Raw genomic sequence first — 27,684 nt, forward strand, 5'->3', positions numbered from 1 at the left:
AACGTTATTTTAAAATCTGTGTTCTTCTCTGAAGTATGCTCATTGTGTGGCCTGGTCTGGAGTCCATTGCAGAATGTGTTCACACAGTACTCACTGTGCTGTGGGCATGCTAAGAAGGACAGGTTCCCATCTTTTGAAAGTCCACATGAGGAAATATACACAGTAAACAGCTAAATCTGAGAGGTGCATGGGTGAGATTTTCTGTGTTGTCCGTGGTAGCCACTCTAAGGACACAATAACTGAAAGTAGACGGAAAAAGGAGAAAGAATTGATGGTATGGGAACGGGGATGAGTTCAGCACATGATGTCCCAGAGACGGAAGGTTTGCCGTGTTCCAGTGACCAATGGCCTGTGGATGTCTCAGGCGGGGGTGTGGGGCAGGAGAGGAAGCAGGGGCCAGAGAGCTGGTGGCCCCAAGGAGGGTGGGAGGTTTCATGTCTACCACTGTACAGAGTGGAAGTAGCCCTGACTGTACTGGTGAAGGAGCTGGTGGAGAAGCCAGGAAGAAATCCACTTCATTCACAGGGGGCAGGTGAACTGCAGCCCCCTGCACAGTGTGGGCACTTTCCCAGCAGTTTCTTAGTGAGTGGACACATCTTTTTTTTTTCTTTTTTTATTGTTGGTTGTTCAAAACATTACATAGTTCTTAATATATCATATTTCACAGTTTGATTCAAGTGGATTATGAACTCCCATTTTTACCCCGTATACAGATTGCTGCATCACATCAGTTACACTTCCATTGATTTACACATTGCCATTCTAGTGTCTGATGTATTCTGCTGTCTGTCCTATTCTCTACTATCCCCCCTCCCCTCCCCCCCTCCCCTCCCCTCCCCCCCTCCCCTCCCCTCCCCTCTTCTCTCTCTACCCCCTCTACTGTAAATCATTTCTTCCACTTGTATTATTCTTCCCTTTCCCCTCATTTCCTCTTGTATGTAATTTTGTATAACCCTGAGGATCACCTTCCATTTCCATGCAATTTCCCTTCTCTTTCCCTTTCCCTCCCACCTCTCATCCCGGTTTAATGTTAATCCTCTTCTCAAGCTCTTCGTCCCTACTCTGTCCTTAGTTACTCCCCTTATATCAAAGAAGTCATTTGGCATTTGTTTTTTAAGGATTGGGTAGCTTCACTTAGCATAATCTGCTCTAATGCCATCCATTTCCCTCCAAATTCTATGATTTTGTCATTTTTTAATGCAGAGTAATACTCCATTGTGTATAAATGCCACATTTTTTTTTATCCATTCATCTATTGAAGGGCATCTAGGTTGGTTCCACAATCTTGCTATCATGAATTGTACTGCTATGAACATCGATATAGCAGTGTCCCTGTAGCATGCTTTTATTAGGTCTTTAGGGAATAGACCGAGAAGGGGAATAGCTGGGTCAAATGGTGGTTCCATTCCCAGCTTTCCAAGAAATCTCCGTACTGCTTTCCAAATTGGCTGCACCAATTTGCAGTCCCACCAGCAATGTACAAGTGTACCCTTTTCCCCACATCCTCGCCAGAACTTGATGTTGTTTGACTTCATACTGGCTGCCAATCTTACTGGAGTGAGATGGTATCTTAGGGTGGTTTTGATTTGCATTTCTCTGACTGCTAGAGATGGTGAGCATTTTTTCATGTACTTGTTGATTGATTGTATGTCCTCCTCTGAGAAGTGTCTGTTCAGGTCCTTGGCCCATTTGTTGATTGGGTTATTTGTTATCTTATTGTCTAATTTTTTGAGTTTCTTTTTAAGACCTGTGTAGACTCTCGTAGACTCTCGCGAGATACCAGCTTTCCTAAAATTGAAACCGAGAAGGTGCTTCTCAGATGTGCCTGAGGCTCCGGGTGGTTTTCCAGTCAGTTGTGCTTCCTGGTGGGAAGCCACTGCTGTTCCTTTGATCCCTGTCTGTCCCAGCTGGTGTCCCTGAGTGTCTGGCTCCTCCTGCAGAACCCCTTGGCTTCAGGCTCAGCCTGGCTCCTCGCTCTGTGCACAGACTTGTCCTCAGCAGGAGAGCTGGGTGGCCTGGGGACCTCAGTGCCTTTGGCTCACTGTAACCTGGTCTCTGGGACCTGACCCGAGGACAGAGCCTTCTCCTTGAGGTCTTCTTCCTCAGTGTCCCGGGGGTTGTTAGCTCCTCCTTCCTCACACTGCCCTCCTCGTTTCTATAATTCAAGTCCTTGACATTTTTCATTTTTTTTTTTCCTTTTTTCTTGGGGGTGGATGTCTGTGATCTATATTTTCATGCTCCCTGACAAACGATGGCTGATCGTGCGGATCACTCATCAATTCCTATTTGCCGGATGACCTTGGTTTTCACAGCACCTTGGATTCTGGGTGTTGCTGAGGGATTTCTCGCCCTGGTGACTCTACTCCTCTGACTCCAGCGCTGGACTCCTGCCCTCTCATCTGGCCCCTTCTCCAGCTCGTGAAGCATGTGGAGTCCGAGGACTCAAGACACTGATTCCCCGCGACCTGGGACCCCTGTGCTCCTCTCGGCTGGCTTGCCACCCTGGGCTTTCTCCAGGAGCCCTCACACCTGCCCCCCGGGCTGTGCACACCACCTGCCCCAAGCCCCAAGCCCCTCTCTCTGGCTTTGCTTTCTTCTCCTCCCCAAACACCTTCCCTGCCCCCCCTTCCCTTACTCCTCCTCTCCCTCCCTCTTTCTCCCTAGCTCATCGAGGTTCCACAGCTGCCTGCCCTCTGTCGTGGACGGGCTGGCCTTGGCAGCCCAGCCTCTGCTGTCTGTCTCCGTCCACGCAGCGCTTTCACTGGGGCTCACTGGCCCTCTGGTGTCCCGTTGCTGTGACCAATTTCCACATTCAGCCCATAAGTCGTATGAATCAGAGCTACGCAATTCACCAGTAACAGTGTCCCATTCCGTTTTAAGTTCCTGTTTTTTTTAAGTTTCTTGTTCTTAATTTTAATTGAAAATCATTTCCATGACTAAGTGACCTGGGTCGTCCTTTTCCTTGCTGACTTTTATCATTCTTGTTCTTCTGGAAATAGACAAAAGAGGAAGAAGTGAGCAACGTAACATATGGAGCAAAGCCCCATTCAGAAAATGATGACTGATTCTATACAAATGGCATTAATATTGTGCAGTCATAAAACATCCCATTTTTAAAGGACTCCACTTTGTACGCCTGGAAATTATTTCATACAAATCTTATTCAATTGATTTTATGTAGATATTTATTATGTATGTATATAATATCGCATGTATATGTGTATATGTACACATATATATTTGTAAAAATAATTAGTATACTAGCGAGACAAGAGATAAACGAACAGCAATGATGATGATTATCTGGGGTGGTCAGAGTATGAATGATTTCTTTTTTCCAAAAGTTTAAAAATTTTTTTTCTCTCTATATTCAGCCTACATGATAATGAAAAGTAAACCTTTGAGGGCATTAAGGAAAACATGGCTGTGTGTAGTAACGCACCCGCAGCTGCTGTAATCTCAGCAATTCAGGAAGCTGAGGCAGGAGGATTGCAAGTTCAAAGCCAGCCTCAGCAACTTACTGAGGCCTTAAGCAACTTAGCAAGACCCTGTCTCAAAAAGGATTAAAAGGGCTGGGGATGTGGATCAGTGGTTAAGCACCTAAGGGTGCTTAGGTGCTTAACCCCAGTAACCCACCTCAGCCAAAAAAAAATCCAGAAGTGAATAGAAATTGTTGTTATGCAGTTCTCTTGGGCCACTAACCCATCACCTCCCGCCCTCTTGTTCCCTTTGGGATCTGCTGTTTAATCTCGTTGGCTGTTGCTACAGATGGGCTCAGTTTGTCTGCTGAGTGCGGAGCCACACCAGGAAGAGGCTGAAAGAGCCTCTGCAGGATTGTGATCTTGGAACACGGGGCAGGAACTTCTCACCACACACCTCATTCTCACGGCCCGGAACTGATTTACAGAGTCACGTAATGCTGTCAGGGGGTGCCATAAAAGAGGAAAGAATCAAAACAAAAACCTTCCAGAGCACTGGGGGATGTCTCTTCTGTGCCCTGAACTGTCAAGAGGCAGATAGAAGAAAAACAAAAGCAAAAACAAAACCAGGCGCTGCCAAGCTTTTACAGAAGAAGTAGAGGAAGATTCCCCAGGGCAAGGGGGTCTGAGAAACCACGGGACTGGCTGCACGTATCTTGAGAGGCAGACCCGATCAGACGTGATGAGCTCATAGCTTTTTTTTTTTTTTTAATTAAACAGTGTATAGCCCCAGTTTTGATAGTTTGCATTACAGACATCACACTGTAGAAAGCATCCAGTCATTTCACTAAGAGTAACAGGTTGTTATTTTTTTCTACTTTTCTCCATTCTTCCTTCAAGCAAAATTGAAAATGAAAACGTAGAGCAGAGCATTTAATTTTGAGTAAATGAGTTTGCCTGTAACTGTACCATTCAGCTAGGTAGTTAATGAATCTCGTTAAGGGGATATGTATAGCCGTACTGGTTGAGAAGACTGTTGATAGCAACAGTTTTTAGCATAATAAACATGGACTTACAGGTCTTAGTTTATGATACATGTTATGGATATTTTAAACGTGTCTCTCCTGCTTATTTTTCCAAGCAAACCTATGAGCATTTTACTTTGGCAGCCATCATTTTGAATTTTCCAAAGGCTGGCCTCGTTCTAACTCAAGGATTCCTATTTTTGCTTTTATTGGTGCTGAAGAATTCCCAGTGTTCCTGTGGGTCCTGGGCAGCTGAGAATGGGCCACACTGTTCTTTCCCTAAGTGATTCCATCAGCCATGCGGGGACCTCCGGTGGCAGGACCTGTCTCCAGGCAGGAGCTCTCTGTTCTTGGAGCAGTGTCTTGAGCTCCGCTTCTCTCCAGGTGCTCAGCTGGGCAGTACTTCAGGTAGATGCACAGGTAGGGCCTTGGAGGACTGTCCTTCCTAGAGCTCACCACTTGCCATCCTCAAGGCACTCACGTCCCTTTGTGTGGACTTGGGGGTGATGTATGGTGTGGGGGGCGATTGGGTCCTCAGGATCCCTAAGCCCGACTTGGCCTCTCTGAGCCCTGACTTTATCCAAGAGGGATGTCAGCTGGGCTGGAGTCTGGCTCACAGCTTTTGCTTCACCTTTGCCTTGTCTTTCTCCTCAGCCACCGACCCTCACTGGGAACGTCATCATCATAATAAGTGTTTTTAATGTTCTGATCAAAAAACTAGTATCTCTCCTGCAGCTTTACTGAACCACACTGACAAGTCACTCCCAATGTGTGCATTGGTCCTGATGGCCTGTCACAGTCACACACAACTTCCACATCTCTGTACCTAACTGTGCCTCATCTCGGAGCCCAGTGTTTTTTTCCACGTGTCTTATGGTGTAGTTACGAGCTCAAGGCTGTGCGTCAGCTGCAGACCCAGCTGCAGATGGAATCCACCTTTGTTGGTTTCTTCTTGGCCATTGCATGCTGCTGCTGTGTAATTCTTTTGTGGCAGCACTGTGGGGACAAGGACTTTGCATTCTGGACGTTCCCTCATCATGCAGCTGGGGAAGGGCCCTAACCTCAGGGAGCAGAATTTGCTGTGTGTGGGAACTCGGTTTCATCCTGTCTCCTTGAGTCAAGTGCCTGCACTGTGTCTTTGTCACCTTGTTTGTAATAGTGGAGATCTCCCCACGCCCATCCTGGGACCTACCATTTCCTAAAGGGTCACCGTATTCAGACACTGGGGTAAGCCCTCTACACGGATGGCCTCTTAATGACCTCACCTCCAGATCATGAAGGAGGACTGACTCATGGCCTGCCCAGAGTCACATCCCTAAAAGTCACGTCTGTCGGGCTCCCAAGCTTCTCCTCTTGGCCTCTTGTGCCTCAGGATTTAGATACCAGCACTCCAGACACCCAGGGTTCTTACAGAGCGCTTTCAAGAAGGGACGTTGGGGTTTCCTGGCAGATGAAGTTTGCTTTGGATCTGGTGTTGAAGACTTTTCTACCTCCGGTAATTTGGAGAGGGTGAAAATTCATGAACAAAGTGTCTTCTTGTCCACCCTGCTCAGGGTGCCCAGTACCTTTCACGATTCCCACTTACTTCCTGGTTGGGTGGAGCACCCAGCCTAGAGTTGGCATTGTGGCTGTGGCCTGTAGGAACAATGACCTTGAGTACATTAGAGAGTTTCTCTGCAGTTCCTTTGGGTCCAGTGAGGAACGAGGACTCCTTCCTGGCAAGAGCCTTATGCATGGATGGCTTTAAGTGCTTGCTGCTCTAGTTAGAATATGGGTGGTGTCTGCCCATGTGCCAGAGGCTAGGTCCTTAGGGTGGCGCTGTTGGCAGGTGCCCTGGAACTTCAGGGGGTGGGCCTAGTGGGAGGTCACTTGGGTGTGTCCTTGAAACAGAGTTTGGGACCCTTGTCTTTCTTTGTTTCCTGGCTGGTGATGGAATGGCTTTGCTCCAACAGCAACCCTCCTATGATGTGCTGCTCTCCCTAGGGGCCAACAACAGTGGAGCCACTTGACCTTGGACTGGAGCCTCCAGTAACTTGGGCCACAATAAACCTTTTCCCTTTATGAAATAATTGTCTCAGGTGTTTTGTAATAGTAATGTATTAGTAACATAAATAATGCTGTTATTTAGTGGATGGTGGTGGCTTTGGGGTGGGGGTGTGAGGTTTCACTATTTTCTGGCAGCCCTCTTTATCCACCCCAGCAAACATTTCATCTAACTAAACTCTGTGCTTCCTTTAAATACTGCACCATGACAGACAAGTGCCCCCGTCAAAAATTACAAACAATGTACTTTTAAGTAACCTCCTCCCCCAATATGGGTATCTTGGTGGGGTCAGAAAATTTAATTTTTAAAGTGGGTGAAAGTGGGGGAAATTGATAGAATATTTTAAAGAACAACATGGCAGTATGTATGAAAAGCTTTAAATATGTATGAATCCATTGGCTTAGTGATTCATCTTCTAAAAAATTGTCCTAGGGAAATAATCAGAATGATTTATGAGGAAGAATGTTCGGTATTATGATAGCAGTAATTGGAAGTCACCAAAATATCCAGTGGCTGGAGATTGGCTAAGTAAATGGGTACCACCGTTTGATGTGGTTTTTATATAAACTTTTAAACCAGGTTTTTGAATATTCAAGCATTTGGACAAAAATAGAATGGCTTGAATTTTGTATAATGGGAATATATCCACGTGCATAAAAATTTACAGGTAGGTCGTACTCCCTAATGTAAACGGAAATCACTTTATAATCGACCATGAAGAGACCCCTCACTACTTTCTTGTATAATACAAATTTCTTACAATGTATAAATATTTGGAAAATTTTACAATTTATTTAAAAGAGGACACAAACAAAACAAAACAAAACAAAACAAACGCCTACTAAGGAAGGTTTAGTACCTGGGCCTCAAACTTTTGGTTATCTTGAAAGCCTTGGAATGAGGAGCAGCTGTCTGGGTGGGGCCTGGGGAGGCGGCCCCCCTCTGCCTGGGATTTGTCAGACTCTCACAGTCCCCGTTCCAGGAGTGGAGGTGTCTGCTCAGCACCTCAAATCACACATTTCTAATTTGGCAAAAGGACTATCACTTACTGTTATTAAAGCTACAGTGAAACCCAGCGTCTGCTCCCTCTCCAGTTCCAGCCTGAATGAGCAAAGACCCTTTGCTGACACCCCCAGTGGCTTTGGTGGCAACACCTGGCGGTAGAGCCGGGCAGCTGCTGCTCGGAATCTGGGTGCTTACGGGGATGTGAGTCACACTGTCTCCTGCAGCCCCTGCAAAGCTTCCTGCTCTCTCTCCATAAAATGGGGATAATCGCACTTATTTGCCGGCCCAGCTCACTGGGGCGTAGTAAAGATCAGTTAGACTTTGCAAGTCAGAGGACTTTGAAGTTTTAGGGCCCCAAATGGTGTTATTAGTAATAAATGTGTGAAACTTTCATCTGCCGCGTTCCCTTATTTGTAGCATTTAGAGGAGCCATCCTCCTGCAGGCAGGGTGCCAGACGCATGCTGGGCCAGGCAGGCCGAGGCCTGCCCGACCCCTCCGCCCACCCTGCCCCACCTCCAGGCACAGCGCTGCCACCACCTGCCTCAGCTTGACTCTGGTGTGGAGGCCCCTGGCGCTTATTTCTCAGAGCCTGTCAAGGTACCAAGCCACCCAGGCTCACAGTCCTCCAGTCTAGGCCAGGAAGCGGACACTTTGTCCAGGGACGCCCACTTGACCAGCTGGATTCCTCCACGTGGGACGGCCAAGCAGAGCCCTGGAGTTCTCTGGCCAATGACCCGAAGCTCCCACCCGGGGAGAGCCCTGGGAGTGGGGACCTGGGACTGCTCTTCTGGCCTCAGAGACTCCTTGCAACCCATCTTCCTGTTCTTGGCATCTGGATCCCTTTGATACTGAGATAAGAAGGGCTGAATCCTTACCTGTGGGGAGTAAGGTTGACTCGGAGAGTCATTCACAAGCACACCTTTGCCGCCCGTCCCCAGGCGCTCACTGAGACTAACACATGGCCTTCTGCACTGTCATTGCCAAACATCTCTCTTTCCCTCACATCTGCCCGCTCCTCCAACAAATCCAAGAGGCGGCAATTGGAAAAGGCAGTCTCCCTGTTGGCAGTGACTTTGAAGGGCATTTTTGAATTGTTCTTTGGGAGCGGGTGCCAGTTTTTTAATGTTGAGTGGGAAGAGGAAGAATGAGGAAAATCAGCCAAGTACCCAGTGAAACCTATTCTAGATCATTAGCTTTGAAATATTTATCATAAACATCAGAAATAATAAGTCTAGTCATGTAAGAACAGACTGTGTCCGTTGGACAACGCTTTGGTAATTGAGTTTCCTTGTCTTTGCCTGTAAATACATTTGCCCAGAGATCTTCCAAGGTAGGTCTCGCAGAGTCTCACATCCCTTCCCTGATGCCACCAAGGTCTACCTCCTGGGTACTCCCTACCTTCTTTTCCATCCTTATCCACTGTATTCATGGTGTGAGGCTTCCTTCCCTCACTAGCCTGGTGGTTTCTGTTAGTCCTTTTCCCCAGGCACATCCACACTGGTGCACTTTACCTCTGCACACAGCCACTCAGCTCCTGAAGCCTCAGCCCCGGGGCCTTTGCTCTGGAGACAGAGCAAGGAACAGGCTTCCTTCCTATCCTTCTGCCATTTCCTCCCATAGTGCCAAACGAAATCCAAGGGGGGAGTCAAAGAGGTGTGGGGACTTTATTCAAGAGACTGCAATAGTGGGGAGAGTCACAGACTTCAGCTCCACTGAGACCAAAAGCAGGAAGGCATCTAGGCCCTGGGATGGGCGGTGGAGAAGCCCGGAGGATGCTGAGGGAGCTGTCAGTGTGATTAGGCCATCTGTATCTGCTGATGGAGGTGCCTGTCCATCACAGTCTCCTGCTCTCTGCAGACTGGGAGTTGGGGGGATGCTCTCTTCCCTGATGATTGCATTTCTAAGTGGTGGCCCCCAGGTCTCGAGAAGAGATGAACTGGGTTGTGAAACTGACAAGAGTCTGAGGGAAGATCCCTGTCTCACAGGGGTAGAGGAGGGATTGACCATTGTAAGTTTTCTCAAGTAAATACTCAGAAGGGAAGTCAGGGGCCTGGAGTCAGGAAGACGCCTGACACCTGAAGTTCATCAAGCTGAGGGGACATGAAGACCTTGCAGGTGACAGCTCCCATTCTCCTCCTGGGATGTCCCTGGGATGTCCCTGCTGGTCTCCTGGAAGAGCTGCTCTGAGCGCCTCACTGAAGTCTGTCCTTGCCCTCTCATTCCAGGGCCAGGCACAGTCCTCTCCGTGACTTGGGAATCTATTCAGATGCCACCTTGATGTCCGGGCAGTGTCCAATTCTTTTGCTCCAGGACCAGAAATAGTGCAAAGCAAGGGCATTTCCCCTGGCAGTGACCCAGTGGCCTGCAGGTCAGCATAGAAACTCTACCTGGGCGCATCTTGGTGCGGAGACACTTTTTATTTTATTTATTTTTTAATGCATACATTGTTGACAGCTTTTCCAAGATTAATTCATGAAGTCGCCTTTGTTGAGGGCCTTAAATTTCAGCCCTTGGGAGAGTTACTCTATTTCATACAGAATTTCGATTTTTAAACTGAAGGTTAAACAAATTCTCGAATGATGACATATAAGCAGAAAATGTCATAGGAATCACCTGGTGACCCATTAACGCCAAGACTCTAGGCCCTTTTCCACAGTCCTGACGCGGTAGGTTGGGGTTGGGCCCAGGGCTCTGCGTTTTTGATGTTTCCTTAGTGATTCTGGTGGGAAGCCAAATGAATCAGCCTCGTGCCATCTAGGTTTGCAGCTTGTCCCAGATGCCTGAACAGGGCTCTGCAGCAGCAATGCGTGAAACATTCTGGTGGTTCTTAGGAATGTATGCAACATGGACACATGGCCACCCAGGCCATCCCCAATGGACTGAAGCAGCAACTGTCCATCACAGACTGATGGGTGGGGCTTGCCATCAGCTTCCGTTTTAAAGGAGACTCAAGTCCACAGGGCTAGTGATCTTGTCACGTGGCGGTGCTCTTGTGACCTCTGGTGGGACCTGCTCACATTTTCTCCTGGCCTTTCATCACAGTAGGCTGTGGCTGAGGGGGCTGCCAGCTGGCTGGCCTCCCTGCCTTGGGACCTGCTGCCTCTGGGAGGCTTTGGAGTGTCCAGTGGACTGGGGAAGCCCATTTGAACTCCAGTTTGACTTGAAAGCAAAAGCAAAGCAAAACCGTTCATTTAAAATATATATATATATATCAAACACGACTTTAAAAGATATCAAAAAGTTATCCAAAGTTTTAAATAATATGATTGAAAAGGAGTACAGGAGTCGGGTGGACAATTCAAAAAGCACAAAAAAATACAGGTGATTGGTCCCTCTCCAGAGTGAGCACCATGAATTGTCTCATGTCTCTTTGCAGAAATTTTCTAAGCCCGTGGAAGCTGGTGCTTAAGGATGTATTCTCTTTTGTAAAAGATGAGATGCGCTTATCTTTTGCTTCCTACCTTTTCACTGTGACTGTTTATCTTGCACTTAGCGCCAAGGCAGTAAATAGATTTGTCTTGTACTTTTTAATGTGGAATTTGAAAAGCTTCTTTTCCATGAATTTAACACGACATTTTTAAATTAGGAAACCTTGTTTCATAGGGGACATTTGGCAATGTCTAGTGATGGTTTTTTTTTTTTTTTTTTTTTGGTAATCCAGGGTGGGGTGCTATGGGCATGTAGAGAGTTGAGAACAGGACTGCTGCTCCCCATTTTCCAATGCACAGGACAGCCTCACAACAGAGAATTATTGGCCCTAAATATTTGGGGTTTTGCTGCATTGAGAAAACTGCTAGGGCATCACCGGTTTTAAAGACTCTTGTGGATTTTGCCTTTAGAGTAAAGTTTACTAATCAGTGACAACAATATTCCTCCAACTCCACAAAATGCATGCAGCAAAAACATCTTTGGGGATAGGGAGTCCTCCCCCCAGCCCATGCTGTTCAGGGGGCATGTTCCTTCCTAGGTTTGACTGTTGCATCTGTTGGTTTGGAAGAAATCTGACCATCTCAGCATTTGCTACCAGGACATTAAATATACTTTGCCATCTTGAGAGCTTGGCTTCCTTGGAAGAGAGGAGTTGCCCTTGGACAGGGGAAAGCCGCGTTGGTGGTGGAAGACTCCGTGGCTTAGAGCACCTGCTAACCCTGTAATTTTGCAGCAAAAATGAGAGTGTCTGTTTTTAGCTCAGAGGGTTGTTTTGTTAGTGTGTTTTTTATGGTTTACATTCTGGCTGCTATATTTTTGTAGCAGCTCCACTATGTTTTCTGTAGACATAGGATAAAAGATCCTTTCTTTATAGCCAGATTGCAACTAAGTTTAGAAAAAAACAAAACTTTAGGATAAATAAAACCTAACTTGCTACCAAAAAAAAATCTTTTTTTTAAAAAAAAAATATATATATTTTTAGTTCACAATGGAACTTTTGAGATTTATTTATTTATTTGTTTGTTTGTTTATTTATTTATTTATTTATATGCAGTGCTGAGAACCGTACTCAGGGCCTCACATATGAAGGGCTCTACTACTGAACCACAACCCCAGCCTGCAAATAATTCTTATTGCTGATATTATCCTGACCTCCCAGCCCACTGATAATCTCTCTGGCAGTAGGTGCCTTGTCTTTCCTACACATCACCGTGTTCTTAGTGTCTGGAGCGGATGCATGCAAGACTTCCACTAATGCTCACTCCACAAAGGATTAAGTCTGTCCTGGGATCCTGAGACTGTTACAGTAGTGGTTCTTGAAACTTTTTGCAAAACTCCAGTATGCTTGCGTATGTAATATACATCGAACTCCTGGTGTTTAGGCTGTAAGGAGGGTTCTGATTCTTTCCAAATCTAAAGCAACTCCTTCAGTGCAGTTTGTCACGTTTATGACACAAACTCCCTCCCTCCGACTGCGATGGGAACTTTTCTCAGTGCTGGTGTGTGGAGTCCTTCCTTCATGCTGGAGAATCCCTTCTGCTCTATCGACTAGGTCTTTCCCAGATAGAACTTTCTTGTTCAAGGAGAGTGAAAAGAGTCCCTGTCGTGGGTGCTCAGATGTGAGGCACATCCTTACTCTTCAGAAGAATTGGGGAAAGCCTTGCTGAACCTGTGATCTGGACTTGGGGAACAGAGGAGCTTCTAGCTCAAGAGCAGGGAAGATCTGTGGGTTGGTGTGGGTCACAGATGCCTCTATCTGTTCTTCAAGGCAAGGGCGGGGGTAGCAGTGCAATCACCATACAGTGGAAATACACAGGCAATGGTAACAACCTCAAGGTGTGTAGTCTTTTAGGGTGTCATATTTCCTGTGCCATCTTTGTCCCTGCTTTCCTGATTATAAGAGCTAACTTAGTCGCTTCCTAGGCACACACAATGGTAAATATCAAGCATTTGGGGATTATGTGTGTGTATGCATACATGTGTAAGCACACCAACTATGTACACTCCACCCACCTTTTGCAGTTAAAAGAAGAAGCCTGTCTGCCTCTTGCTTTGTGGTTTCTGAAGGATATACTGACACTGTCAATCCCATGAGTCCTCGTGTAGTTAAATATCTCTAATCATACGATTAATCGTCCTATGTACACATTCTTTGAGCAAGGGAGGCAGCAAGCTGTGCTGGAGAGATGCTGAGGGTGTTTCGTGACCTATAGTTTAATCTGCTGTAAAAGCCAGGTGACAGCAGGCCTTTAGTTATTCTCCACGACATTCTATTGTTGGCCCACCATATTCTACCCTTGGATCCATCATTATTTGGCAGTAGTCATTGATATTTAGGTTTCTAACTAAAGAATGTAACTCACCTGCTGACTGTTCCTTCTGTAACATTTCCACCTAGACATGGGCCATGCTTTGGGTGTTCATTTGCTTTGTCCTGAGTGATCATGTGATGTTCTTCCACGCATCTAGGACACAGGAGGATTCAGCAAGCTTTCACCACAGGACTTTTGAGAAAAGCAAAACCACGTCTGGAATTACATCTGGAATTTAGCCTTCCCATCTTTCTGCTTTGTCAATAGTTCCCTACCTGTCTTCGTCTATTGAGGCAAACTGCCATAGGTGAGGTAGTTTACGTACAACACAAATTTATTTCTTGTAGTTCTGGAGGCTGGGCACTTCCAAATCCCAATGCCAGTAGATGCAGAGTCTGGTGAAGTCTCACTGCGCATCATGGATGGCACCTTCTCACTGTGTTTTCTTGTGACAGAAGGGGCAAAGGAGGTCTCTTTTATGAGGATACCAATTCCATTTGTAAGGGATCCACTTCAGGGAAATCACCTGCCAGAGGCCCACCTCTTGTTACTATCTATCGCCTTGGGACTAGGTAGCAACATAAGAATTTTAGGTGGAATACACATTTGGATCTTAGCACTTCTTGACCTTCACCTGTGAGTTGTTCCCTGTGCTGAAAGGAAAGGTGACCTCTACTAAATGGGAGAGGCCCAGGCGAAGCACACGGGCACTTCCATGAGTGATAAAACTTACCCTGAGGCTGTCTGTAATCAAGTTTCTCTACCATCTTTGGGGTTAAGTCCAAAGAGAAGTCATACAATAGTTGCTAAGCAAGGTTTCAGGAAATCTAAGCCAACTGACATTTCTTTCTTTATAAAAAAATGGCAAAAAATTTTAAAAAAGGATATGGACTAACCAAATATGTATTAAAGTAAAAAACAAAATTTGAAAAAATTTTAAACATAATGACAAAAATTGCTGTAGTTTCTTCTGTATACAGGAATATGAGACTTTGATAAAGTATGTATTTTCATTGGATTGCTTTATACGCTATCATTAACAGAAGGAGAATGCGTTTCATAAGACAGCAGCAATTCCTTCTATTCTTCAATTTATACAAATTGATAAACATATCAAAATGAGGAAACCATTTTTCTCTCTCTCTCCCCAAATGAAGGCATGACCAACAGCAATTTACTTTGAAAGAATAGCAAAACTTTGCTACTTGGACAGCCAGCATATTGTATTTTATTACACACATTTTTAAAATCTTTAAAGTCATATTGAGTAAAATACTTAAAAACACCAGACATGTTAAAATTAACTCACAACGTACATTTTTCCTTAAAATAGTTAATCAACACATAAAAATTATACATATTAATAGCATAGAGTGTGATATTTCAACATTTATATACAATCTATAGCAATCAGATAGGGTAATCGGCATACCTACTCCCTATTTCCTTCAAAATTTATCTTTTCATTGTGATTCAAAACCTTCTATTTACTTAAACATGTTTTTTAGAAAATACTTGAACACCCTGAGTTAGTCATCTTTGTTTCACTGGGACTAAAATACCTGACAGGAATATTTAGAAGAAGAAAAGTTTATTTTGCCTCATGGTCTCAGAGGCCTTAGTCCATGGTCAAACAGGGTTATTTCTTTGGGCCTGAGGTGGGGCAGAACACCCTGGTGGAGGGGCAAGGTGAAGGGGCACGGTGGAGGGACACGGTGGGGGGACACTGTGTGGGGGCACGGTGAAGGGGCATGGTGGAGGAAGCTGCTCAGCTCATGGCAGCCCGGAAGGAGAGAGAGAGAGAGAGAGAGAGAGAGAGAGAGAGAGGGAGAGGGAGAATCAAAGAGAGTAGAGCGAGGTCCAGGGACAAGATATACTCTTCCAGGGCATGTCCCAGTGACTAGTTTGTCCAATTAGGTCCCGCGTCCCTGTAATCCATTATCACAAGATTAATGCCCTCGATGCCACTGATGAGGTCAATGCCCTCATGATCTAATCACTGCCTAGAAGCCCCACCTCTGAACCTTGCTGCATTGGGGAACATGCTTTCAACACATGAGCTTTGGGGGACGTTCCAGGTACAAGTCACAACATACACAGGTTGTTTCATGTTTTGGGGGCACAGTATATTTGTGTTGTAAGAGGTGGTTCATCTTTGATCATATGTGTGAAGACGGTTTTGCTCTGTGTGCAAGTTTCAAGTCCACATTTGTGGTGATATTAACATGTATTCCTGTGAATTCCCTGATGGTGTCCCTAAACCTGAATTGCGGATGTGACAATTTAACAACCCCTTCTACACCTGATCACACAGCCAGGTTCTTCATTCAGGACTCCTGATGAAGCTCGGCTCAAAGCCTCCTGCTGAGAGTCCCAGGAGTGCTTTATGTGAACATCCAGATTTGAGAATCAATTTTGATAATAGCTGATGTCATCGCAGGTCAGTTTAAAAACTGAACTCTCCAGAATCACTAATGATCAGATGTTTTGATCTTATGTTATTTTTTCTTATTTGATTAAGGCTTTGCTGCCTTTGAAGAGTCATGAATAGCTATTTGCAATGTCTGATTTGCGTTGTGATTAAAAATAGTCTGTCTGAAATCAGACATTTAAAATACATTTTGCAGTTTATGATAAAATGATCGAATGGAATAAAATCTTCTATAGACTTTTAGTAAATGAAAAGACTTATTTCACTCTATACTTAACATCTTGAGATTTAACAATCTCTACCAGTTACCCATTCCTTACATCAAATACGGCAAGAGGTGTGTTGGCTTCCGTGAGTCCAGTTGTACTTTCTCAGCATTCCTACGGCAGGAGTCTGGTCCTGGCTCAGCTGGGCTCTCTGCAAGGCTGCTGTCAAGGGCAGTTGAATGGGGTTAGGTCTCATCTGAACATGGGGCCGGGGAAGGATCTGCTTGAAGGTTCACCTGGGCTGTGGGTGGACTCTGCTTCCTTGTGGTTGTGGTACAGAGGGCCTCATCAGCTCCTGAAAGCTGCCCACAGCTTGTTGTGATGTCAATTTCTCCAACATGGCCGTTTGCTTCTAAAAGCCAGGCAGGCAGAAAGAGACATGGGCAAGGTGAGTGCTCCATCTCTTGTAATGTAGTCGCGTCAACACACACTGATGCCATCTTTGCCGAGTCCTGTTGGTAGGAACAAGTCACAGGTACCCTCTGCGTCCAGGGAGAAGGGAGCATGCATGGGTATAAGCATGAGCAACAGGTCTCCCAGGATCTACCAGGAGCTTTCCAAGAGTCACCCCTACTTTTTAAGATAGCAACATAATTATGGGAAAATTAAAAAAAAAAGTAAGATTGGATACTAGGTATCAAGCTTGCAGACTGTGCATGTCATGTAATATACACCGCCTCATGCCTCTGGTGTTGGTGACAATCTTTCTGCTCCACATTTTTTTTGTGAAAATAGTTCAAATCAGCAATGGATCTTTTACGACTCACTGAATCAGTTTTCATCCAACATAACTCACCTTCTCCTCGCTGAAGCTGTAAGTCACCTGGGACAGGGCATTTAACAGACATCACTCTTGATACAAATCAGATCATACGTTGTCCACATCTTGGAGACTCTGCCCAGGAGCCTCTTAGCTGCCTGTTAGCTGTCATTTGTAACCAGACACGGCCTCCTTGGAGTCGGCACAGCTCTTCACAGCCACTCAGAGATTCCCATGGTCCCTATCACTGCAGATTCAGCTTTTACGGAGACCACAGAGCCTTTTCTCACCCTGGGCTGGAGCTTCAGTGTGGGGGTCCTTTATGCAGCCTCAGAGCAGTCTGCAGCCACCCTCTGTAGCTGGGCGGCCCGTCTCCATGTGAGCCACTGGCATGTGCATGCCGGATCACGTTTGCTTGACTGGCTGCCCTTCCTATCTGCCCAACAAGTCTATTCCTGTGGTGCTTTTAGAATAGGGCGGCTAAATTGAGGGAAAGGCATCTCCGGCAAATGCTTGTCTTAGTTTTAGGGTTACTCTTTACATTATACCAAAACCTCAAGACAGAGCCCAAGAGTGGTCAGACTCTCAGAAGATCACAGATGTGAAGATTTAGAACAAAACAGCTATCACTGGGGGGAAACACACACACTGTCTCTCTCTCTCTCTCTCTCTCTCTCTCACACACACACACACACACACACACACACACACACATCAGTTCTTTGTACCTGTTCACTTTGTGACATGTAATTGTCCCCATCCTCAAATTGAAGTGCTGATTCCTAGAGAATAAATTGTCTTTCCTTTTGGCCTTCATTTTAAAATCTTATCCTTGACCCTTTTAAAAAATAAAATGTCCCCTAAAAGATCAAATTAATGTTTTAAATACTTTTTCCTCTAGAAAACTTGCTAGGGGAAGAAGATGTCCCTGATAGGAATAGAATGAGCCTTTGCAGTTGCAAAACGCAGGTGATGAAACTCCCAGACAATTAGATTTTCTAGCCCTGAAATGGGCATAGAAGAACTCAGGGCAGCTACTTCAGTTTGGGTCTTGAATGTCCCCAAAGGCCATAAGTTAAAGGCCTGGTTCCCTGCCCACAGCACTATTAGGAGGTGGAGGAAACTTGAGGAGGGGGTCCAGTTGAGGAAACCCCCATGGGGTGTGGTCTTCAAGGGGATGTTGGGACCCTCCTGTTCCTCTCTCGCTGCTTCCCAGTTTCTGTGAGGTGTGTAGTCCTCCTTGAGCACATTACCATGATGTTCTGCCTCACCACAAGTCCAAAGCAACCAGGCCATGTGACCATGGACTAAATGTGGCATCTGAAATAGTGAGCCAGAATGAATCTTTTTTCATTTTAAGTTGATTACCTCAGGTATTATGTCTCAGTAATGTAAAGCTGACTAGCACACTACTATATCTAACTTTTTATATTCCACAGTGAGACTCAGAGAGATAGGCAGAGGCACAAGTTCATACAGGAGACAGCTCCAACTTTCTTGGCCCTCACCTCTCTGTATCTGAAATAATTGCCTTTGTTAATTATATTTATTAAGCACCAATTCTGAGCCAGGAACTTGGCATGTGTACTTTTGATACCCCGACATTTACTTGCACCCTTTTCTACAGGAGAAAAAACTCCAAAAAGTTAAGAAAACAAAAAGCAAAACCAGTCCACATAGCACAGGCAGCAGAGATGACAGCCCTCGAACTCAGGTCTGGTTTTCTGGGAAGCCTCTGGGAAGTCATCTGAAGCAAGCAGGAATGTGTTGTAGGTTGACTCCAGGCCTTTATGGCTGGGTGATCTGTTCCCTTTCTTTGAAGTACCTTGGCAAGTTCTGGGACTCCGCTTGCAAACGTAGGAACTGAATTTAGAGAAGTAGCTGTTTTTCTGTTACAGACAAGGAGACCGGTTGGTTTCCCAGAAATAGGCCCATATTTGGGCTGATCTGCTCTCCTGGATTTAGAACATTCGGGGGTCATGGTATTTAAGCTCCAGAAGCTTGTGGTATCCTGGGGGCTTTGAGGAAGGAAGTACTCATGGGGAGATGAAAAGAGGTTCAGCTCCTTTGTAGACCAGTCTGAGCAGGGCAGGGCCTTCTGAACATCTCTGTTTGATGCTATTCTCTGTAGGTAAGGCAGGCCCTTCTGTTTGTCATTCAAACACGGCTTTGAATGGCATTTTCCAGTAGTTTTAAAACATGATGCCTGATGAGATCCAGGGCTGTTGAAGTTTCCCCAGTGCTGCTCCCCCAGCCCCTTGGATCGCGGTGTTTATTTTGAAAAGCTTTTGTGGTTCCAGGCTTCTGCTGTGTTATTGCAGCTGACTGACTGGCGGGGACCTCCCTTTCTCCCCAGCCCCCTTGTGGCTTGGGGTCCAGCTCAGAAGCCTGAGGACTGGGCTGAAGGGGCGGCCGTCCAAGACCACAGACTCGTCTGCTTTTTGTTAGTGCCCAAGTCACAGGTGTCCTTCTTTGTGTCCTGCTTCTTACAAAAAGCATCCATTCTGCCATCCCCCGTCTCTCTGTCTCTCTGCTCTCACCCTGAGTCCCCGGAACATTAGGGTTTTTAGTTTTCTTCTATTGTTATACTTTGATCTCTGCTTCCGTGACGGCCACACATCCTTCTCCCCTGTGCTGGGGCAGGGACAGAGCAGAGGACAGAGCTCCTTTGTGCAGCCCCACAACAAGGAGATTGCTGGAAGGTGAAGCTGGTGAGTGGGATTTGGGAACCCAGAGCCCCTGACTTTAGTTAGGATTTACACCCCTTCTAAGTCCTGTAGCCGCAGGCCTCCTGGGACCCAAGAGCAGCTCTCCTGTCACTCACGGAGAATAGAGTCTGTGTATGCACATCCTCTAGATGTCTTCCTGTGCCTCTGATGGCCTTCTCTTCCAGTGCCCTTGTGTTACAGGGCTCCGATAATGGGTCTCCTGCCAACCCCGTCCTGCTTTCTGCAAGGAAGGATCATCTGTAGATTCTCAACCATCTCTCTGCTTTTCAGTTCAGATTTTTAGTGGGGTTTAAGCCTTCCTTTCGTATTTCCACCAGGCCTGCTTCAAGCTCTCTGCTAACGTATATACGCACACTTGTCTCTTAGCATCTGGTATTCCTAGAGATCAAAGCATTTTTAGAGTCAGGTTGGGCTGAAAAAGTCAAATGGAACACTCGTTTAGAAAATTCAAAGTTTCTCCTTCCAGGATTGCTTCATCCTGGATGAAGCCCCTTTCCCCGTCTTCCTGTTCCCACACACGCTGCCCCCAGTCCTGAGGCATTCTTTAGACTCCCTGGGAAGCTCCCAGAGAAGTGTGTGTAGGGGGCAAGTGTGAGGTTAGTGACGGGCCCACGGAAAGCCTTGTCCGATATCCACAGCATGGAAATCCCGGCCTCTGATTTCTCTCCGTCACGTGGATTTGGTCTGTCACTCTTCCAGATATGCTTAGTTCCCATGTCTTTGTGGCGTCCACCAACTCACAGTTTGGTGACCTGACAGAAGCTGCTCTTCCTGGATTTGGAAGCGAGTCTGTGTGATCCTTTGTTAGTGCTTTCTTTACCCGAGGGCACGTGGGAAGTCCTTCTGTTACCTCGGCTCACTTTCTTTTGACAATGGACAGTGTAGAAGTGGAGGTGGAAAAAGATGCCCAGTTTTATTGGTCGTCATCAAGGGAGGAGGGTGGTTTAAAAAGAAGCTGATTCGATCCCACATGGTGATAGTTTCAGTCCTTAAGATTATAATTTAGGGAGATGAGTCTGCAGGAAGGCTTAAGGCAGTCAAGGAGCGCTAAAGCCAGGGCTTTCGGTCCCATTTATTCCGTGACATTGATGGTCAGCTTTGCCTTTTGGTTTTGTTTTGCTTTTGTAATGTTAAAGATCTCGTTGTGCTAAAAGAGACTCAATTCAATTAAGATAAGATGTTCCGAGCTCGTCAAAACAGTACTCCCCGTTCTGTAGGGTGTGCCACTTTCTCCTCAAGCACTGTGTGTCAGGAAAGGCTTTTCCGTTCTGTGCCTAACAGATGGGATATGTCAGAGGGGCCCACATGTGACCTGAGTTGGTATTTGTAGGTTCAACTTAATAGCTGGGATCATCAGGAGCACATTAGCATATGCGTAATGAGACAATCAGCCCTTTAAGTCGTAATCATCCCTTAAATCCAGGGATGATCATTAGCTGAGAGAAGGTGAAAATCTGGTTCACAGGATACAATGAGGGCAGGCAGGAGCCCGGGAGCCTGAAGCCAGGGCCTCTGTTCCTCCAATGACATTGACCACAACCTGCTGTCCCCGATACTTGCTTATTGTCCAGGATTGTTTCGCTCCAGGACAACTTCAGAAAGGTCTGGTGTGAGTGCCAGACAGTCAGGCACCCTGGGCTGCCCCAGCCTGCAGGTAGCCAGATGAGTTACCTGCTCCCTGCACTTTGTAGAAAGGGGCCACCTCTTGCTTTCAGGAATGAGCCTCCGTGGCCTGACCCCTGATCTCCTCTGTGGAGGTGGCCACTCCTGTGAGAGCTGTGCTCCACTTGCTGGGTCCTGCACCCTCCCTGGACAGCTCCGGGTGTTCTATGTGGAGCAGGGCCTGCGTGCAGTTCTTCTGTGGCTGACGTCCTTCAGCAAGTGCAGTCCCTTCCTGTTACCTGTGGTGTAAACTCAACCTGCTACAAATACTGAATTAGCAAATGCTGAGCTCTGGCTCCTAGGGGAAATGCGGGGCTAGGCTGGCCAGGTACTTTGTCAGCTGGAGGATAAATACTCCTGTTTACAGTGTGTTTGTCATGGCACCTAACTTCATGCATGGTGCCGGCTCCTTAACATTGAGCGTATGCTCAGTAGCGCTGTACCCCAAACCCGAATGCTGCGGTCTCATGCCAGCTGTTCTTCCTTAAGGCCCCTCACACCCTTGCTGTGCTCAGGGACGCTCGGCAGCCAGGCAGCTCTGTGCTCAGGAACTTTTTAAATAGAGAAATAAACAAACAGAAAAAGTGCACAGAAGTGCAAAAATGGGCACAAAATAGATTACATGGCACTGAAACAGGGAGGGAGAGAATTGTACCCTCCGGCCACCGCTGGGCGCATGTGCACCTGTCTGTGAGTGACTGGGAGGTGCTGCTGCAGGAAGTATGGATCTTGAGATGACATATGGATTCCAGCCCTTGGGTGAATTTGAAAATGTAGAATCCACGGATAAGAAGGATCAACTGCATTTTCTTTTCCTTTCTTGAAGCTCAATTACCACATGAAAGAAAAATTGTCCAGAATTGTCTGATTCCTTTGTGTCCTGGATCCCTGAGGTGTGAAGGAAGTTTCTGGCTTAGGATGAGAATGCAGGGTTTTCTGTCGATGACAGCATCCTGGTCACTGTGCAGCACCCACAATGGAAGATCCTCAGGGTTGGCACTGAGTCGGCCACCTGACTTGCCCCTCTGAAGAAGCTCTCAGGACTCCCCCGTATCTGGGTGTTGAAGGGGACCCCTTCGGGGCTTTAAAGTGAGTGCCTGCCTGCTCTTCCAGGGCGTGCTCGTACCTGGTGTTTGGTGCTTCTTCATTGACTTGGGGGAGAATGGAAATTTCTGCAGCTTTTGAAATATAGCACCTTCCATAACGGGCTGAGTGGGAAACTGGGGTCACTCTTATTGTACAACTGAAAACCAGCCCTTCAGTTTCCCTTGTTTACAGAGAGTGCAACCGGAAGCTAAAGAAGTTTCCTTTGGTCTGGGTTAAACAAGGAGCCTTACTTGGGAAAACCACCGTGACTTTTGTTTTAACGTGGCCTTAAAACTTCCTTCACGTGTGCAGTGCCAACCTCTCTGCCGTGGTGGGAGCAATTAGGGGCTGGACCGGCGAATCTGAGATGAGACACACTTGGCTTGTGAGAGTGTGTCCTCCAGGCAGTGAGAGGCTGGCTTTGAGCTGGGATCCCTCAGCAGCTTCCCCAAGGTGCTGACTTCTCAGCCAGGACCACCTTGGATTCCTGCCCAGCACCAGGCCAGGGCTGCAAGCTCCCCGCACAGCCACCTGTCTGTCAAAGAGCTCCCTCTGGTGACTTCAGCCCAAATGAAGATGTCTTCCGATGTGTGACAGTTTCTGGAGTGAATGTCCTTGGGGGACAAGGCTCTTGTCATCGGGGCTTCCCTGACCTTGCGTGATAGCTGTAGGAGAGCGCAGGTGATGCTGACCTGGAGGAGGGCACGTGGGGATGCAGGCGGAGCAGGAGAGGGAGGTGGGTGAGGAAGCTCCGGCCTCTGTTCAGCCTGATCCCGTGGTTCCAGATGGAGTCGGCGTAGGGCTGAGCCTCGCAGCTAGTCAGGTCTCTTTCGTGGTTTCTCCTCCCTCCTCTCCTCCCGCGTGGTGGTTCAGATGGAGCTGTCCACACCCTGCTGCGCAGATGGCCCTGGTCTGTTTAGGAGCCGGACCATCTGCCACCTTTGGCCAGGCAAGGAGAAGCAGCAGGGACGTTGACACCACTCAGGGTTCGCGGCAGAGGGGTGGCAGGAGACCTGGCTGTGCCTGACTGTCCCCGCTCATTTCAGGATGGTTAGGTTCAATTTGCATCTTGTCAACTGCTGCTGAAAGACCCCTGTGGGCTCCAGACGATGAGCAGAGGAGAGGCCTCATCTGAAGCAGTGGGCGGGGTTTACCAAGGAACGGCACCAAACGTCGTAGAAGGCGTCCCGTTGTGGTCGGGTGGGTCATCTACGGGGTCTTTGAGGCCAGCAGCTGTCACTAAGATTTCATGCCACTTTTCTGACTTAAAGTTCTTTCCCACCATTTAAAATGGGCGCGCCTTAGGGACTCGTCAGCCACTGCCCCTTTGCAGGCCAGTCTGAAGCACGTGAGGAAGCCATCAGCCACCTGGGCAAGCACACAGGCCTCGCCACTGCTGCCACCTGCCCCAGCTCTCCCTTGGTTTCCCCCCGTGGAGCCTGCGGGGACGGCCACTCCCACAGGACAGTGCAGCTCAGGTGGCTTCTCTGGTGGAATGGGTGAGGAGAGGGGCAGTGTACTGGCACTCGGCCGAGTCCCTAGATGTCCGCTGCTCCCCGGGAGGAGTAGGCAGGGAGCTTGACGGGGCGAGAGCACCCTAGTTTATGTGGTCTGAGACGAGAACCCCCGAGCAAGGCCAGATGTTCAAACTGCTGTGTCGGACTTTGCTTCTGCGTCCTGTTTGTCCTCTTCACCAGGGTCACCTGAGCCTTTCCTTAAGGCTCGGATTCCAGTGCTAGGTGTCTTACCCTTGTGATGTACAACTTGAAGTCAAGCACAAATACAACCCTTGAGCTTTTGGTATTAAAGTAACTAAGTGTGTGTTTTTTTGTTTTTTTGTTTTTTTTTTTTTTTTTGCAACAGCAATTGAACCTAGGGCACTTAATCACTGAGCCACATCCCTAACCCTTTTTATTTAGAGGAAGGGTTTGGCTAAGTTGCTCAGGCCCTGCTGAGTTCCTGGGGCTAGCTTTGAACTTGTGATCCTCCTACTTCAGCTTCTCAAGCCACAGGGATCATAGGCCTGCACCACCACATTTGGCCTAAAATGCTTTTATTCTCTCTTTGATAAATCACATCATAACTTTATTTCACTTTTAGCCGGACCACCTACATATTTTCTAAAGCCACGTGTAGAGAGGAAAACTGGACAGTGAGAAGGGGCTCCTTTGGACTTAACTCTGTGGCTCCTGGGAAAATGGAGGGGGGAGCTGCATGGGGGTATGTTCCAGCTAAGAGTCAGACACGGTGACAAAGAACAGGAGCTCAGGAGCAAAGATGGAGGCTTTGTCTTCATCTGTGATTGCAGAATCTGCACATATGGAAACACTTAAGACCCATTTATGCTAATTCAGAAAGTGGGGTAAGTTTTACTCAGCAACTGGCCTGATACCAGTGAAAAGTGGGCCTGTTGAAGGAGTGTCAGCATGAGCTCAAGATTTGCACAGGTCACGTTTATATTACTTAGTTTTTCCTGCAGGCTACTCTTGGCCACCGGGTTGCCCTGGCTCTGTGCATTCATGTGCTGTCTCCCTGGGGACACCTCTGGTCACAGTGGTCCTCCAGATGGTGGGGGCAACCTCCCCAAGACAACCTGGAGGAGGACCTCATCCATGGTGGTCAGCTCACTGGACGGGAAGATGGTGACTGGGAGCACAGGCACCAGGACGTCTTTGGGGAGTTGGGATCTCTCGCTTTTCTGAACTGTCCTGGCCCAGAGCCTGGAGAAGGGGACTGGACCCGACACACAGCACCAACAGCACTTCTCAGTGCCAGTGATAAGGTCTTCCTGAGAGACCAAGGCAAGTCCAGCGCCTCTGGGTCAGGAGCTGTGCTTTGCCCTCCTCCCTGTGAAGAGGGGGCTGGCGCAGTTGAGGACAGGGCCCCTTACCTGAGCGCCTGCCTGTGCCCTGCGTTCTAGACCTGTGTGCGATCTGGGCAACCTCTCCCTTCCCTGCAGGTTGATTTTCCCTGGCTGATTCTGACGGAGGGCACAAGTCAGAGTTGGGTTTGGAGGAACCTGCAGACCTCACCCTCGGGCAGCCTGGTCTGTGAGTGCCCGCACACTCCCAGAGAGGGAAGCAAGCCATTGTCACTCAGGCTTTGCTGAATGTGCGCATTCCCTCAGGCTGGCCTTGGGGGTTCCAGGTTCATCAGGACAGATACCCTCGATGAAGAGGCAGACAGGGAACAGTGGAAGTGACATGTGCTAACAGGCAGGCGGGCCCCAGGGTCACGGATCAAGAGCAGTGGCAGTGATGTCACACCCGGATGCTGGGGACACGTGGCTACTGGAGAGCCATCCTGAAGGCTGGCAGAACCCATGGCTGCGGGGCAAGGTGAAGCTGAGAATTCTGCAGTGAGATAAATAAACTTCAGTGCCCCAGGGAGGGGCCGGTCTCAGTGAGTATCAAGTCAGAGAGCAAAGCAGTGGTCGGTCTATCCTGTTCACACAGGGAGGAGGAGGAGGAGAAGTTTCTTCTCAGAGCTTAGGAAGCATGCGCCCAGCCTGGGGCAGGGCGAAGGGTGGGGCTGACTGTGAGCTGGGCTTACCATGTGTCTGGGGCCCTCCCAAGGCCTGCAGTGCAGAATGACCAACCCCATTGGGGAAAATTCGGCCTGTGCTCCACAGAGGTCTTGTTTCCTTCCCACTTAGTTCCACAGAGTGGGCTTCAGTTGCATGGAGGCGGTTGGGGCTTATCTCTGGCTCCTTTAAAAATTGTTAAACTTGCAAATTTTTTAGGATTCTTCCTGGCTCCGCTTCTAGGATTCGTATTTTAGATCTTCAGTACAGTTCAGTGAGGTTGGGAGGGGCAGGTGTCCAGGGCTTGCCATCAAATCAAGCTCCTGAGATTAATACATGATACGTATTTAAATGACACACAATAATGGTGAGTACTTATTGGGTACAGAGTGATATTTCAATAAATAAAGATCAAATTGGGTATATAACATATCTAGTACCTCAAAAGTCTAACAGTTCTTTATGTTGGCAACACTCACAATCCCTGCAGTCCCCTAATGTGCTGTAGAACACTAGAACCCAGTCCTCCTACGTATATGCTGGCAACCACTCACAAAACTCTATGCCCCCTTTACTCCAGCCTCTGATCACCCCAATTCTACTCTCTATTTCTATGGGATCAACTTTGTAAGCCACATGAGAACACGTGCTATTTGTTAGTCTGTGCCTGGCTGATTTCACTTAACACAGTGATCTCCAGTTCCATCCATGTTTTGACAAATGCTGGGATTCCATTCTTTTTCTTTTTTATGACTGAATAGTTTTCCACTGTGCATATGTGATGCAGTTTCTTTGTCAGCTGATGGGCACTTAGGTTGTTTCCATTTCTTGGCTTTCATGAACTGTGCTGCAGTAGAAGAGTGCAGACATCTCTTGAACCTACTGAGTTCTTTACCCAGTCCTGAGATTGCTGGATTATAAAGTGGTTCTAGCTTTCGGTTTCTGAGGCACCTCCTGACTGTTTTCCAAATGGCAATATCTGGGTTAAAGATTTTAGGGCATGAGCTGCAGAAGGAAATGACAGAGCACCTTGACTCACAGAAAGGAGTGCCTGCTTCCCAGCAGGTCTGCCTCCAGACATACCGACCTTCTGGTTCCATGTAGGATGCCTCCTGTGCTCAGAGACTCCTTGATGGGGGCTGCAGGGTGCACAGAGTGGCATCGTAGCTAATCAAAGGCAGCTGACACTATTGGCTTCAAACATGAGTGAAGCTGTGTGGCCTCTTCATCCAGGAGGAAGTTTCGGTACAACTTGTGTTAAAATGGATGACGTGACTCATTGCCTAATGTAGGGCACAGCAGACCGTCTTACTCCCCCCCCCAACCAGGTATAAACTCTAAACACGGCAACATCTATAGGAAGGTAAGACACCATCTGATCCATTGCATAGTGGCCTATTTCTTACATTTACCACTAATTTACATTGAGAGGATGACAAATAGAACAGAATTGGACTTTTGGTCATGCAAGACACCCAGGGACTCATGTAGCATCAAGTCCTCCACGAGACACGGATGGCTAGGTGGAATGACTCATCCTGCCCAGAATCTTGCCTGCATGCCATCGTGCAAAAATAGATGTATTTTCCTTCTTCAGGTCTTGGTGCCTACTTTTGATGAGATCCAACAGGTCACGGGGACTGATTTCAGAGGAATTTAAAAGTCGATTTTCACATCTTTGATGAGAGGAACATTGTGAAATGGCTTCAGAGTATTAGCTTGGTTTAAACCCCCAAAATGCTAGCCTAGTTCATCTTTGTGTTAGTCAGCTTTGATCAAAATACCTGACAAAAACAACTTAGAGGAGGAAAGATCTATTTCGGCTCACAGTTTCAGAAACCTCCGATCATGGTCAGCTAGCCCCATGGCTCTGGGTCAGCTGAGACACACACACATAGGAATAGAGGATTCAGGAACAAAATATAGTTCAAGGTCATGCCCCCAGTGACCTTCTTCCTTCAGCCATGCCCCACCTGGGTACTGTTACCACCC

At 47.3% G+C, this 27,684-nt stretch overlaps 1 protein-coding gene across 5 annotated transcripts in view; it reads left to right on the forward strand.

Annotated features, from left to right (window-relative positions):
* Sema5a (semaphorin 5A) overlaps nt 1-27,684 on the forward strand; it is a 450,819-nt gene that overhangs the window by 74,182 nt on the left and 348,953 nt on the right. The window lies entirely within an intron of this gene.

The sequence above is a fragment of the Ictidomys tridecemlineatus genome, chromosome 1 (assembly GCF_052094955.1).
Source record: "Ictidomys tridecemlineatus isolate mIctTri1 chromosome 1, mIctTri1.hap1, whole genome shotgun sequence".
Lineage (NCBI taxonomy): Eukaryota > Metazoa > Chordata > Mammalia > Rodentia > Sciuridae > Ictidomys > Ictidomys tridecemlineatus.